This window comes from Phasianus colchicus, chromosome 1 (genome assembly GCF_987193195.1).
Source record: "Phasianus colchicus chromosome 1, bPhaCol1.hap1.1, whole genome shotgun sequence".
Lineage (NCBI taxonomy): Eukaryota > Metazoa > Chordata > Aves > Galliformes > Phasianidae > Phasianus > Phasianus colchicus.
This window is the reverse complement of record NC_143436.1, coordinates 196,594,758-196,607,335: the sequence shown is the minus strand read 5'-3', so window position 1 is coordinate 196,607,335 and position 12,578 is coordinate 196,594,758. Positions and strand designations below refer to the sequence as shown.

The window sequence follows — 12,578 nt, the reverse complement described above, 5'->3', positions numbered from 1 at the left end:
TCCACAGCTCAGTTGAGAGAAAGCAATGACAGATGTGTTCAGTGAGGCCTTTAAGCCTCTAAAAACCCACTGAACCTCTTAAACCAATTCAGCAGAAGCCTACAGGAGAGCATCCCTGCAAGGGAACACAACGGCCTGCCTCGCAGCTCTCCCACGCTCGCTGCAGAGCTGTCAGGTCCCATGCTGCTCCCTGAACCGAGCGAGCTGTGCATGAATGAATCATGATGGATCAGGCTTTCAGAACAAAGGATCATTTCTCCAGCTCTCCTGGTTGGCAGGACCAGCAGCACCTCGCTAAGTGCAGGTATTTCACCACTCCCAGGCAATTACAGGCTTGGATTCAGTAGGAGGACAACAAGGAGTGCTATTTCTCTGAAATACATCACACCCCGTAACCAGCGTGGCTTTTCGGCTGCCTCCCGAAATGAGCTGCGCCATTACGAGTCGTCAGGTTTCAGTAATTTTCCAAGCTCTGTAATTGCTTTTGGAGAGTTTTGCTACGAGCGAACTTCACGTGGATCTGATGCTGTGAGCAGTGAGTTTTTACTAATCTGTGGACTTGCGCTGATTATTAAATGAGGCACAAAAAGGAAATGGCACTTATTTGGGTTTTCATTGGCAGGGCGCATCCCCCAGCCCTTGGGGCAATGAGACAGCAAGGAAAGAAAGCTCACCTTCCCTACCTGAAATAGGGTTGTGTGGATATATGGCCTTCGGATGTCTCAGGGGGACCCATAATGCCTGGCACTGGGGCACCCCAATGCCCATGGGAATTGCACTTACTTAAGGGTGAGGATGGGCATCTGTCCCAAACTACAGCCAGAAGAAATAGATGCCTGCAAATGGAGCAGCCATCCTTTCCAACAAACAGACTGCATCACACAAGAAGATTTTTAGAGCCATTTACAACACGAGTTTCACACAAGTACCAAGAGGGCATACACTAAAAACAGCCACAACACTTCCCCAAAACTATCCCAAAGCTGATTTTTTCCCATTAGCCCCTTTTGCTCCATTAAGACTTCACAAGATCCACAAAGGTCAGCTTGGATGGAGCCCTGGGCAATCTGACCCAGTGGTTGACAACCAGCCCATGGAAGGGGGTTGGAAGTGGATGGGCTTTAAGGCCTCTTCCAACCCAAGCATTCCATGATTCTACATCTATGATCCCATATGTCTGTGATTCTATGATTCCATGAAGGCAGGGTGTACGTTTCTCTCAAACAGGGAAGGGAAGGGAAGGGAAGGGAAGGGAAGGGAAGGGAAGGGAAGGGAAGGGAAGGGAAGGGAAGGGAAGGGAAGGGAAGGGAAGGGAAGGGAAGGGAAGGGAAGGGAAGGGAAGGGAAGGGAAGGGAAGGGAAGGGAAGGGAAGGGAAGGGAAGGGAAGGGAAGGGAAGGGACAAGGCCAGGTTAAGGCAAAATAATCATTCCACAGCAAGGAGCACTGGGCCTAGGGATTACTTGCAAGCTTACGGCTTGCAAAGGGCTCTATGGAAGCTGCTGTGCCCTTGCTCACAAGGAGTGTTAGCAAAGGAATGGACAGCTGCAGATGGACACAAAGGTGCTCCATGCTCAAACCACTCCACAAAGCCCCACAAATGCAGATCCAATCACTGCAGCGTGCTCCAGCACTGCATTAAATACATCTGCACGTGGTTGGGCAAGCTGGAGTTGGCTGGGGGAGCTGCGCAGATCCATGCAATGGCAAAATGTGCATGGTCCTGCACTCAGCAAAGCCTCTTTCTTCATGCAGCACATTGGCTGCAGAGAGATGTCAACACAGGCTCCAGCTTCAGCATAACCACAAAGCATCACAGGGAGGTTCTGCCCTTAGCGGAGCAGCCTCTGCTCCAGCAGCACGTCCTAAGGAGGAGGCTGAAGTAAGCAGGGAGGTATTAAAATGAAAGGAAGGTCCTCTAAGGCTCTGCATTCGGGCTGCTGACAAGGAGCCCTAATTCCCAGCACTCAGAGCTAAGCGGGTCCTTCGGTCTGCGGAGCGGCTGGGGCTGAATGAGCAATTAGAGGAGAGGAAAACAGATGGCTCTATTTGGCAGCTTCTTTCCACGTGTCATTTTGAGCCTAGCCAGGTCGTATCACAACTAAATTACTTCAGATTAAGTGCTTTCAGACGACCTGCAATAAAGGGCTGAAATGATGCAGAACTGCCAAACCCACTTCTCCCATTCCACCACCAGCACATTCCAACACTAACAGCATTCCTCATTAATAGGGCATTTAACCACTGCAGAAAAGATGCACATTTAGCAAACACGACGTGCTGTGTCCATTGCTTCTTCCTTCTTTTCATTGGGAAACCCAACAAACAGGGAAATAACGCTTTTCTAAAATGCAGCCACCAATGGGAACACAGCAGGGTATGGCAGAACAGCAGCACTGCGTGGGCTGGGAATGAAGGATGGGACCACATCATAGAATGATAGAATGATTTGGGTTGGAAGGACCTTGAAGCTCACCCACTCCCAACCCCCTGCTGTAGGCAGGGACACCTCCCATAGCCCAGGTTGCTCACAGCCCCATCCAGCCTGGCCTTCAGTGCTTCCAGGGAGGGGGCATCCACAGCCTGGCTGGGCAACTTATGCCAGCATCTCACCACTCTCACAGGAAATAATTTCTTCCCAATCTCTACTCTATGCCCTACTCTATCCTCTTCCAGTTTAAAACCATTTCCCCTTGTGCTGTTGCTACATACCCTTACAAAATCCTCACAGGTACAGCTCTAATTTCTGGTATGAGTCCATACTGCGACCCAAGAGCCAAAGCTTCCATCCAACACAGACCCTCAGTGGGCAAATTCCTGCTGTAAATCCATGCTCCCATCTCTGCTTGTGTGCAGAGATGCGAACCCCAGGAGCTTAGTGAATAATTCCATTTGGATCAAAAATCACAAAATAATTCAGGCTGGAAGGGACCTTGGGCAGTGGTTTATCTCCCACTTCAATGTTAGGTTGCCCATGGGCCGTCTGGTCGGTGTTTCAGCATCACTGATGTCTGAGTGCATGCATTTAATTCTTATTCTCTTCAGAGGAATCTCAGTTCTCCAAGAACTGAAAGAGTAGAAAAACAAGAAGAAAACTGGATGGGATATCAGGAGAAGGTTCTGCCCCATTGAATGGTGGGCATGGCACAGCCTTGGGCTGCTGGAGCTCGGGGAGTGCTGGGACACTGCTCTTGGCCATAGGGTTGGGTTTGGGGTGCTGTGTTGGGGTTGGGGGCTTGGGCTCAGTGATCATATTTGAGGAACTCCACTTTTGGTGTCTGAGTCCTTTAGTAGCATTGCTCACCTTTTGCAAAAGGGGAGCCATACCCAGCATCCTTGTGTGGAGCCAGGATTTGGATGTGATGATCCTTATGGGTCCCTCCCAGCCTGGGATATTTCATGGTGGATATTCCATCCATCCACTTCCATGCATCGTGACACTTTTTGGCCACATTATGGAGCCTTCCACACATGATCAGCTTCCAACAGCCTGGCCTTGCACCCTGCTTTCGTCGGCACTCTTGTCTGAGGATGCTCCAGGTTCTCTCTGCTCTTTGTAGAGTTGTTCAGCAGCTTTTCATCCATAAAGAAGTCTCATTACCCCAGGCAGGGCTGCTCTCTGTGCATATATTTGGGACCCTGTAGGCCTGGGGGGTATCTGGCTCTCAGCTCCACGTGCTTGAGTCACTGTAGATGTGGTACATCTACAGTGGGGATGGCTGATAGTTGGGATCTTAGAGGTCCTTTCCAACCTTCACGATTCCATGACCTGCAAGCAGCCGTGCTGATCCTTGTGGCTCCCTTCCAACCTGGGAGATTCTATGATTCCAAGATTCTAACACATACTAAAGAAAGCTAATATAACCAGAAGACAATTTCAGCCAGAAGCACAGTTCTCTTTGTTCCCAGCTTCAGAAATCAGCTGTCATTTGAGAAGGGACTCGGAGCTGCCAGGACTTCACTGGAATTTGCTGTGAGTGATCACCACGAACTTACATTTCCACATCAGCCAATGGCCCATCGGTTACTGGGGCTTAAGAAAACATGATATTAAAGGGAAAATTCCTCCTTTGGGTATCAGGGGGAAGTTAATTACTGAGAGGATGGTGAGGTGCTGGAACAGCTGCCCAGAGAGGCTGTGGATGCCCCGTCCATCCCTGGAGGTGTTCAAGGCCAGGTTGGATGGGGCCCTGGGCAGCCTGGGCTGCTGTGAAATGTGGAGGTTGGTGGCCCTGCATGTGGTGGGGGGGTTGGAGCTTCGTGATCCTTGAGGTTCCTTCCAAGCCAAACCATTCTGTGATTCTATGATTTTATGAAAATAATGCTTGATCTACATATTTCTTCTACCTTAAAAAAGAAGAAAGGTTTCGGGAGTTACAAACAGCTGCAGACCTTACAGAATTACAGAACCTTTTTCAAGCTCAAAAATAGGATGGATAGGTACATTTCTGTTTTTTTGTACACCTCACACTTAGCACCAACATTATCTCTGCATAACCAGTGTAACCAAAAGGCCTCACTCCCCAGTGCTTCTATTTAATAACAGTAAATAACAACATCCTGCAGCCCACTGTTTTATCAGCTCTAAGAAGCTTCCATGACCTAAAGAAAAGCAAAGTCACTTTGCAGGCATCAGAGGAAATCACTGCCAGATTGCCACTGTGAGCCCCAGCCACAGCGAGACCCAGCAGTGTTTTCTCTTTGCTTCTTCCCATCACCACCACCTTAAGAACGTGGAACTTTCAGCACACGGCAGTTCACACTTGAGTTGTTTGAGTTACTTCTTATTTTCCTTTCTGCTCCCCAGCTTCCCCCACTCTCTTTTCACCACATCCTCTCTCTGGCCAAGAGCAGTGACTGCAAGCCTGTTCCCAGCAAGAGAACAGGATGATAAAAGTGGGAATTCTTTCCTTACGCAACAACAGTCATCAACAAGAATAGTAAGTGAAATTTCTTGTTTCCAAGTGTTTCTGGATGAGTAGGAAAAAGAAAGTTATGTCTCTCTTGAGATTGGACTTTGTGATATTTGAGGTTGGAGCTGATGATCTTGAAGGTCCTTTCCAACCTGTGCAACTCTGGGGTTGGAAAAGGATGAGGAAGTTTTTCAGCCAGAGGGTGGTGAGGCACTGGAACAGGTTGCCCAAGGAGGCTGTGGATGCCCCATCCCTGCAGGCATTCAAGGCCAGGCTGGATGTGGCTCTGGGCAGCCTGGGCTGCTGGTTGGCGACCTGCACACAGCAGGGGGTTGGAACTGGATGAGCATTGTGCTCCTTTGCAACCCAGGCCATTCTGTCATTCTATGAAATGATTCTATGATCCTTAAGGTCTCTTCCAACCCAAACCACTCTGGGACTCCATAAGGTTTGACAAAACCCCTTCTCAATATCCCACTGGGTTTACATGGAGGAAGATGAACAGCATCAACCATCACAGCAGGTTGGAGAAGACCTCCAAGATCCCCAAACCCAAGCACAAACCACCCCACCATGCCCACTGCCCACAGCCCTCAGTGACACATCCCCATGGTTCTGGAACACCTCCAGGGATGGAGATTTCCCCACTCCCTGATGCTGTGCCACTGCATCACCACTCTCTGGAGTAGAAATTTCCCAACCTGGCCCTCCCCTGGTGCAGTTTGAGGCCATCACCTCCCTTCCTATCAACCACAAATATCACAAACATTGTAGAAACCTACTCCGCATCTATTATTTTTCAGGTATGGAAAGGTTACTATCATCTGAACAGTGATATTTCTCCATTTCCTGCAGAAATACACCATGGGAGATAAAGTAAATACACACTGGAGTTTGTCAGTAAACCCAAAGATTGTTTGTTAAGTAATTCAGAGAGATCGTGGAAGAATCTGTTTACAAAAATACGCTGTCGTGTTCGCATCACTCATTACATAACAGCAGAAGATTTGTATTTATCTTTAATAAGCGTATTAAGGATTAGCATGGAATTACCCAATGTCTTATTTGACATGAAGCAAACTGGCTGCAATGACTTGCAGCCCTATGAGACACCAACAAACAGACACAGCAGAAGAGCTCAGACAAAATCCCTCAACTGTGGCTACAGAGCAACAACCAAAGAAGCCACAACTGGGGGTAGGGGATGACCTCAAAAAGCTATGAACAAAAGTTCTATAAAGACTCCACTAAAAACTAAATTGGGGATATGAGAAAAAGGGATTAGATAAGCTGCAGGTGACAGCCCAGTATTAAACACTGGATTTTCAGGCTGCCCAAAGGGTAACAGCACGGTGCTCCAAACTGCTCTGCCAGGACCTGCAATATTATGTCTATGGCACTGCAACTGGAAAAGAGTGAAGAACACAAAAGTCTCTTTTTTATTATCAAAATACAAAGATAGGAAGCAACACTGAGAAGAGTTGGTTGAAGAACATGGAAGGTAAGACAAGGAACTCTAAAATCACCGCCCTACGAGGCTGCACACCAGTTGACCCCACGGCATTCATGGTTACCCCTTTCCATCCTTCCCTTCTTCCTCTCCTTTTCCACTTCACATGGCTGATGGGATGAATCACACATTGGGAAAAGAACACTGAGTTTAACTGGGGGAGAGAAACACCGTGTATGAAAGGAACATCCAGAAAAAAGAGATCAAGAAATGAAATAAACTGCCACCATTTACCTCACCATACACTGCAAGAATGAAGGATATGAGAACAAATTAAAACTCAACTGCAATTTGCTCCAGGTTGGACAAACTCACTGGTAAGTGCTGCAAAAGCTCTATGAGATTCAAAGAGAGTTGGGGTATGAAACCAATTCATACATGTACAGACTCACAGGGTCGTGGAAGGGTTGGGTCGAATGGGACCTTGAGGATCATCCAGTCCCAAGTCCACGCCATGGACAAGGTTGACAGGCAATTTAAAGGTGAAAAATCTTCAATAAACATGAAATAAAACATATTAAAAGGATCTCCCAGAAGTGGGTTATTCCCAAGTTGCTCCAGATGGAGTTTCCTGAGCATCCCATTGAAGGCTGCATTCTTTAGCATGGATCAACACTGCCCCAGCCCACTACAGCCATGAAGAACGACCCAAACATGCAGCACTGCCACATCTTTCCCTGTACCAACACCTCCACATTTTAATTCTCCATTTTCCATTTATCTTCCTGCAACAGCTGAGAGACACCAAACCCATCTGTGCCTACCCTACAACTGACACACATCCTTGAGCCATGGCACAGCCATACAAAAACCATCACAAATCCAGTGTGGGGTTGTCCTCTTTTGAAAACCACGTATATTACAGAAAAAGAAAGAGGTGGGTGGAAGACGACCAAGATGATGAGGATTGATGGCTCAGCTATGTGTCAGGCTTCCAAAGGAAAACCTGAATTTTCTCCCCCAACAAAATATTTTAAGGGAGCAAAAGGATTCTCTTCCCTTAAAGCAAACTGTATTCCCATTTGAGGAAAAAAAAGAAAGAAAAAAAAAAAAAAAGAAAAAACTCAATACATTTTCCTCCTCGTGCAGAAAACATTCTTGTTGCACTACAGACTCACATTTTGCTGAAGCATTTTCAGCACAAAACAGCGCTCAGGAAAATGAATTTTGAAAGCACAAAAGACAGTAAAATCCATACGCAGGCAGTTTTGAGCACCTAGACCCACACTGTAATCCACAGGGATAAAGCCAACACATGGATACAGCCATCATCCAGGTGAGGGGAGGCATCCAGGGAGGGACTGGAGCTCAGCTGTAGTGTTGCTCTTCCTCTACAGTATCATCACTCTCAATTGCTTTCCATAGCCTGCAACTTTTCTGCCCCAAGTCCTTTGTAAACCAATGAAGAGAACTGATCAACGAATCTGCAATCCCTTCTGTGAGCATTAAATGCAAAATATTTAGCAACCCAAAACCACATGCCCCCAAGGAACAGAGACACACCATGCCATCTGTTCACAAATGACCATCAAAACTTTCAATGAACTGACAATAATCACAGAATTAGAAAATCAGTAGGGTCAGAAAAGACCTCCAAGATCCCCAAGGCCAACCCCAACCCAACCCCACCATTTCCAATGACCACATCCCTACTGCTCCTGAACACCCCCAGGGATGGTGATCCCACCCTGTGCCATTGCACTGCCACTCTTCCTCAAAAGACATTTTTTTCCTAATATCCAACCACGTGTGAAACAATCCAACAACAATTTGACTGTTAACATGTGATGAACAGGGAATTTTTTCAATCATTTCCAGGCATTTTTGCTGCTGAAATACCTTTCAAATCCAACCTGCCCATAAACAATGTAGTATCACATTCCAAAACATGAAGGGCATTTCTGAAAATCAGAGGACTGAAAGCAGACCCCAGCTCCACAAGCTCTCATTGCTGTAATTAATCATCACAGAGCCATTAAGGTTGGAAAAGACCACCAAGATCATCTAGTACAACCATCAAAATGACATGAGGAGCAGCAAAAGCTTCTGATTTCATGGTAACTGAAGACCAAAATAACAGTGTATTACTACTTAACCTATTTTTTAGTACCTTTAGAACGTGACTCCAGCTTGCACAATGGTAAAAGATCTGTCTTGCAGAGCTTTTAGAGGACCAAGCATTGGAGAAGTTACTTTTATAACAAACTTTCCTTCCTTCAGCAAGATGAAAGCCCTCTCAGTGCTGCCTTTCAGGGAAGACAAACAGGATTTCAGGAAGATAAACCAGCCACCAAAAGTGGGTTCGCAGCCAATGCACAATCCCTACATTCATCATTTGATCTACAGTATTTGGTAGAGGCTCTTACAAAGAATTATACAAACATTAAGGTTGGAAAAGACTGCTAAGATGATCCAGCTCAACCATTAACCCATCAAAGATGACGTATCTTAATTGATAAAGTACCAGATAATAAATGTGTATAACAATGTCATCACCAATGTAGGCAAGTCTATCAGGTCATCTTCTGTAATATTCATACTTTTGATATTCAGGAGATACTGGAGGTCAAGACTTCCCCTGTTATCAACTGTTGGAAAATTCAGAGCCAAATTTGCCCCATCTCAACCTACCTGTCTACAGGATGATCATTTGCTGCAGATATCTGTGCATTCCCACATGCCACACGAGAGGAGCCTTGACCAAAAACCAGGTGCTTTACTTTTAAGAGGCAGAAGAGAGAAGAAACATATTGCCCCATCATTGGTCTAGCACTCAAACCAAGGCACCTTTCACAAAATCAACAGTGTTTTTAAAGAGAGAGAGATCTGGATAGAAGCACTGCTGACAAATCTATAGAATCACAGAATCACTGAGGTTGGAAAAGACCTCACAGATCCCCAAGCCCAAACCCAATCCACCATGCCCAATGATCATGCCCCTCAATGCCACATCTCCATGTTTTTTAACACCTCCAGGGATGATGACTTCCCCATCTACACATCAATTTGGCCTAACTGCAGCCTTCAAGTTCCTAATTCTCCTGCCTACACTTGCTGGCTCCTACCATGCAGGGGTCTTGGTGAAGGATGGAGGGCAAGCACATCCAGGGACCCAACATACACATCAACAAATGGAAACAATCATTTCACATCTGCAAGAGAACCCAGCAGCTCTTCTGAGTGGCATCAGCCACTCTTTCCATACTTCAGCAAAAACTGGGAGACAGAAGTGTGTGAAGAGCCCATCTCCAAAACGAGGGCAAAAAGACCTTGTGAGGACATCCTGAAGGCAACGTCTGCTCTGCTACAGATCTTTCTTGAGTTTTCCCAATACTTTTGTGTCTATTCTTTGGACGTTAGGAAATACCACCTCTCTGAAAGAGTGGTCAGGCACTGGAATGGGCTGCCCAGGGAGGTGGTGGAATCACCAACCCTGAGGTGTTCAATGAACGGCTGGATGTTGTGTTGAGAGATGTGGTTCAGTGAGAGCTATTGGTGATGGGTGGGTGGTTGGACTGGATGATCTTGTAGGTCTTTTCCAACCTTGGTGATTCTATAATTCTCCAATACAGAAGTAGAACCCATCCAAGGGTAACCAAGATTGTTATGAGCTCTCATTAACTCAACTTCCCAGCAGAGCACTGGGAAAGAAAAAGGTCAAAACTTGCCATCAGTAGAAGGAAAATTCCAAAGAACAAGGAAACCAGCAAACTCTTAACCTTTTCCTACTCACAGTCTGTAGCATGCACAGACCCACTCCTCCACTGTGCAATGCCAAACAGAACAATGTCAGTTGTATCCTGAAAAGAGGACCCCTGCAATAAGCAAGCCACAAAAGTAAAGAATTTTAGGAGCAGCTGGCACATGTCGTGTGATAGCCTGTGGCTGAATTCAGCATTTGGGATGAAAGGGAGATTTTAAATGACAAATGCTTTGCCCATACGCCACAAGGGCCACCAGCCAACGCTCACAGTGTGTTGTTTCATAGCTCTGCCCCAAATTGCTTGCTGCTGTCGTGCGGGATTTTCGCAGCTAGCGATGGCAGATTTGGAGGCTTTGGGGACTTTTACGTGGGATGAAAAGGAGAAAGAGGGAACCCTCTGCCTCACACTGCCCTGTGATAAAGCAAATGGAATCTTCCAAACGCCGATGTCTAGACAGTGCTGACTTCTTTGTCTTTGGGAAGAGGGATTAGGACACAAATCCGGCTGCACCGTCCCTTGTTTGATGTAAAGCTGGAAGACACTTTGGGCTGGATGCCTGGCAACCCTCCAGAAACCACTTTATTATGAAGGAAGTGAAGAAAAGGAGGTCTGTAAGGCAGGAGAGTAAAACTGCTGCCCAGCAGTCACAGCAATTAAGAAAGCTGTCTTGATGAAGAGGAAAAAACACTGGAATAGAACCCAAAGGCTCCAAAGAGCAGGAGAGAGCCATTCTGAGATGAGGTCAAGACTCCAGAGGGGATTACCTTTTCAATTTGAGACTTAATGCTATAGACATGCCTCGAAAAGCTGGCCAGAGTGATTCTGCTGATACCATGGATGACCCCATAACGTCTGTGTGCTCAAGCACCAGTGAAGTATCAAAAGTGAACGCTGAAAACTCAGGGAGTTAAGATCAAAAATGACAGGACTAAAAAGTGCCTTCTCCTTCCTTCCCAGTACATTAAAATAAAGTTTGCTGATGTTTTTCATACCTGGCATCAATTAGGGGCCCTCTTCTCCCAGGTATAGAGATAGGAGGAGAGGAGATGGCCTCAAGTTGTGTCACAGAAGGTTCAGGTTGGACGGTAGGAAAAAAATTATCTTCAAAAACTGATAATGCATTGGCACAGCCTGCCCAGGATGGAGAGGGAGGAGTCCCTGTCCATGGAGGAGCTCAAGAACAGTGGAGATGTGGCACTGAGAGACACAGTCAGTGGGCACGGTGGGATGGGTTGCGTTGGGGACCTTGGAGGTCTTCTCCAATCCTTATGATTCTACATGATCTCAACCTGAAAACATCGAGCCCGAGTAAAGACCTCTGGAAGAAGCATGGATTGGATTTCAAAGGAAGGAGTGCCTCTCCTGAACATCAGCCAATTCTGCCATCACTTGAACCTGCTTTTATTAGGATTTTGTATGGTCCCACTCCCCCAATACTGTGCTATCTGGAAAGGGAAAGGAAGGGAGAGGAAGGGAAAGGAAGCGAAAGGAAGGGAAAGGAAGGGAAAGGAAGGGAGAGGAAGGGAAAGGAAGAAGGAAAAACTCTAATTAGTGCTTTAAGTCTAACTTTTGATTCTGATTGCACGCTCCCTGCCAAAGACTGGCTTTTCCCAAAATCATGAATAAATGAGCTCAATTCCTAGTACACATCACCTACTCCCGCTTACAAGCCTCCTAGAAAAGGGGAGACCTCCCCATGGCAAATCACATGCACTGCCTTACACAAATAGCCATCAGCAAACATAATACCTGAAGCAAAAGCATATGCTCTAAACTCTCAGAAAAGCAAATATTGCAGAGATGGCAAACTTTTATGAATGTCCAACTGAGAAGGCAAAAGAAACAGTTCTTTGTATAAAACTGAGCCTGACTCATAAAAAACAAGCCTTCAGCTACTGCTAATTTCCTCCTTTGCAATCATTTGATTGCAGAGGGGGGAAGGAACCACTAGAAATTGTTTACACTGTGTAAGAAAAAGCCCAAGCAATGGGGAACAATGATGTTAATGACCAAGAGGATAATACTCAGCAGGCAACTGCTAGCAAAAATCATTCAGCATGCAGGATCCCTTTTGTCATCTTATCTCCATAAAGAATCTGGAAAGCCATGACGTAGTAGAATCATAGAATCATAGCACTGGGTACCCAAAATATGAGAGACTTAAGCATTTGTTCAATTGTCTCATTTTCCAATTACAACTTGCCAAAAAATAAATTGGAAAAAAAAAAAAAACTTATTAGTCGAATAATGAGTAATACAGGTTTATTTCTCACCCCAACCTTTTACTGGACTGGACAGAATGATTATCACAACTCTTTGCAATGGCTCTTTACTTTTATTTTTCATGACAGATAGGGAAGATGAGCCATAAATGGATTCAAACAAGAGGAAAGATGATTAAAAAAATCCCAAATCCCATCCTGCTCTTTGTCCTCACACCTTCACTAAAAGGT

At 45.9% G+C, this 12,578-nt stretch overlaps 1 protein-coding gene and 1 long non-coding RNA gene across 16 annotated transcripts in view; one reads left to right on the top strand and one right to left on the bottom strand.

Moving 5' to 3' along the window:
* The window catches only part of FAM168A (family with sequence similarity 168 member A), a 150,025-nt gene that overhangs the window by 89,837 nt on the left and 47,610 nt on the right, over positions 1-12,578 (bottom strand). The window lies entirely within an intron of this gene.
* On the top strand, positions 993-11,264 carry LOC149920370 (uncharacterized). 2 transcript variants are annotated; one of them, XR_016463530.1, is made up of 3 exons: positions 993-1,208; positions 4,806-4,938; positions 5,715-11,264. It is a non-coding gene; the product is annotated as an uncharacterized LOC149920370 (long non-coding RNA). The 2 variants fall into 2 exon arrangements; XR_016463531.1 differs by lacking the exon at positions 993-1,208 and adding an exon at positions 3,451-3,971.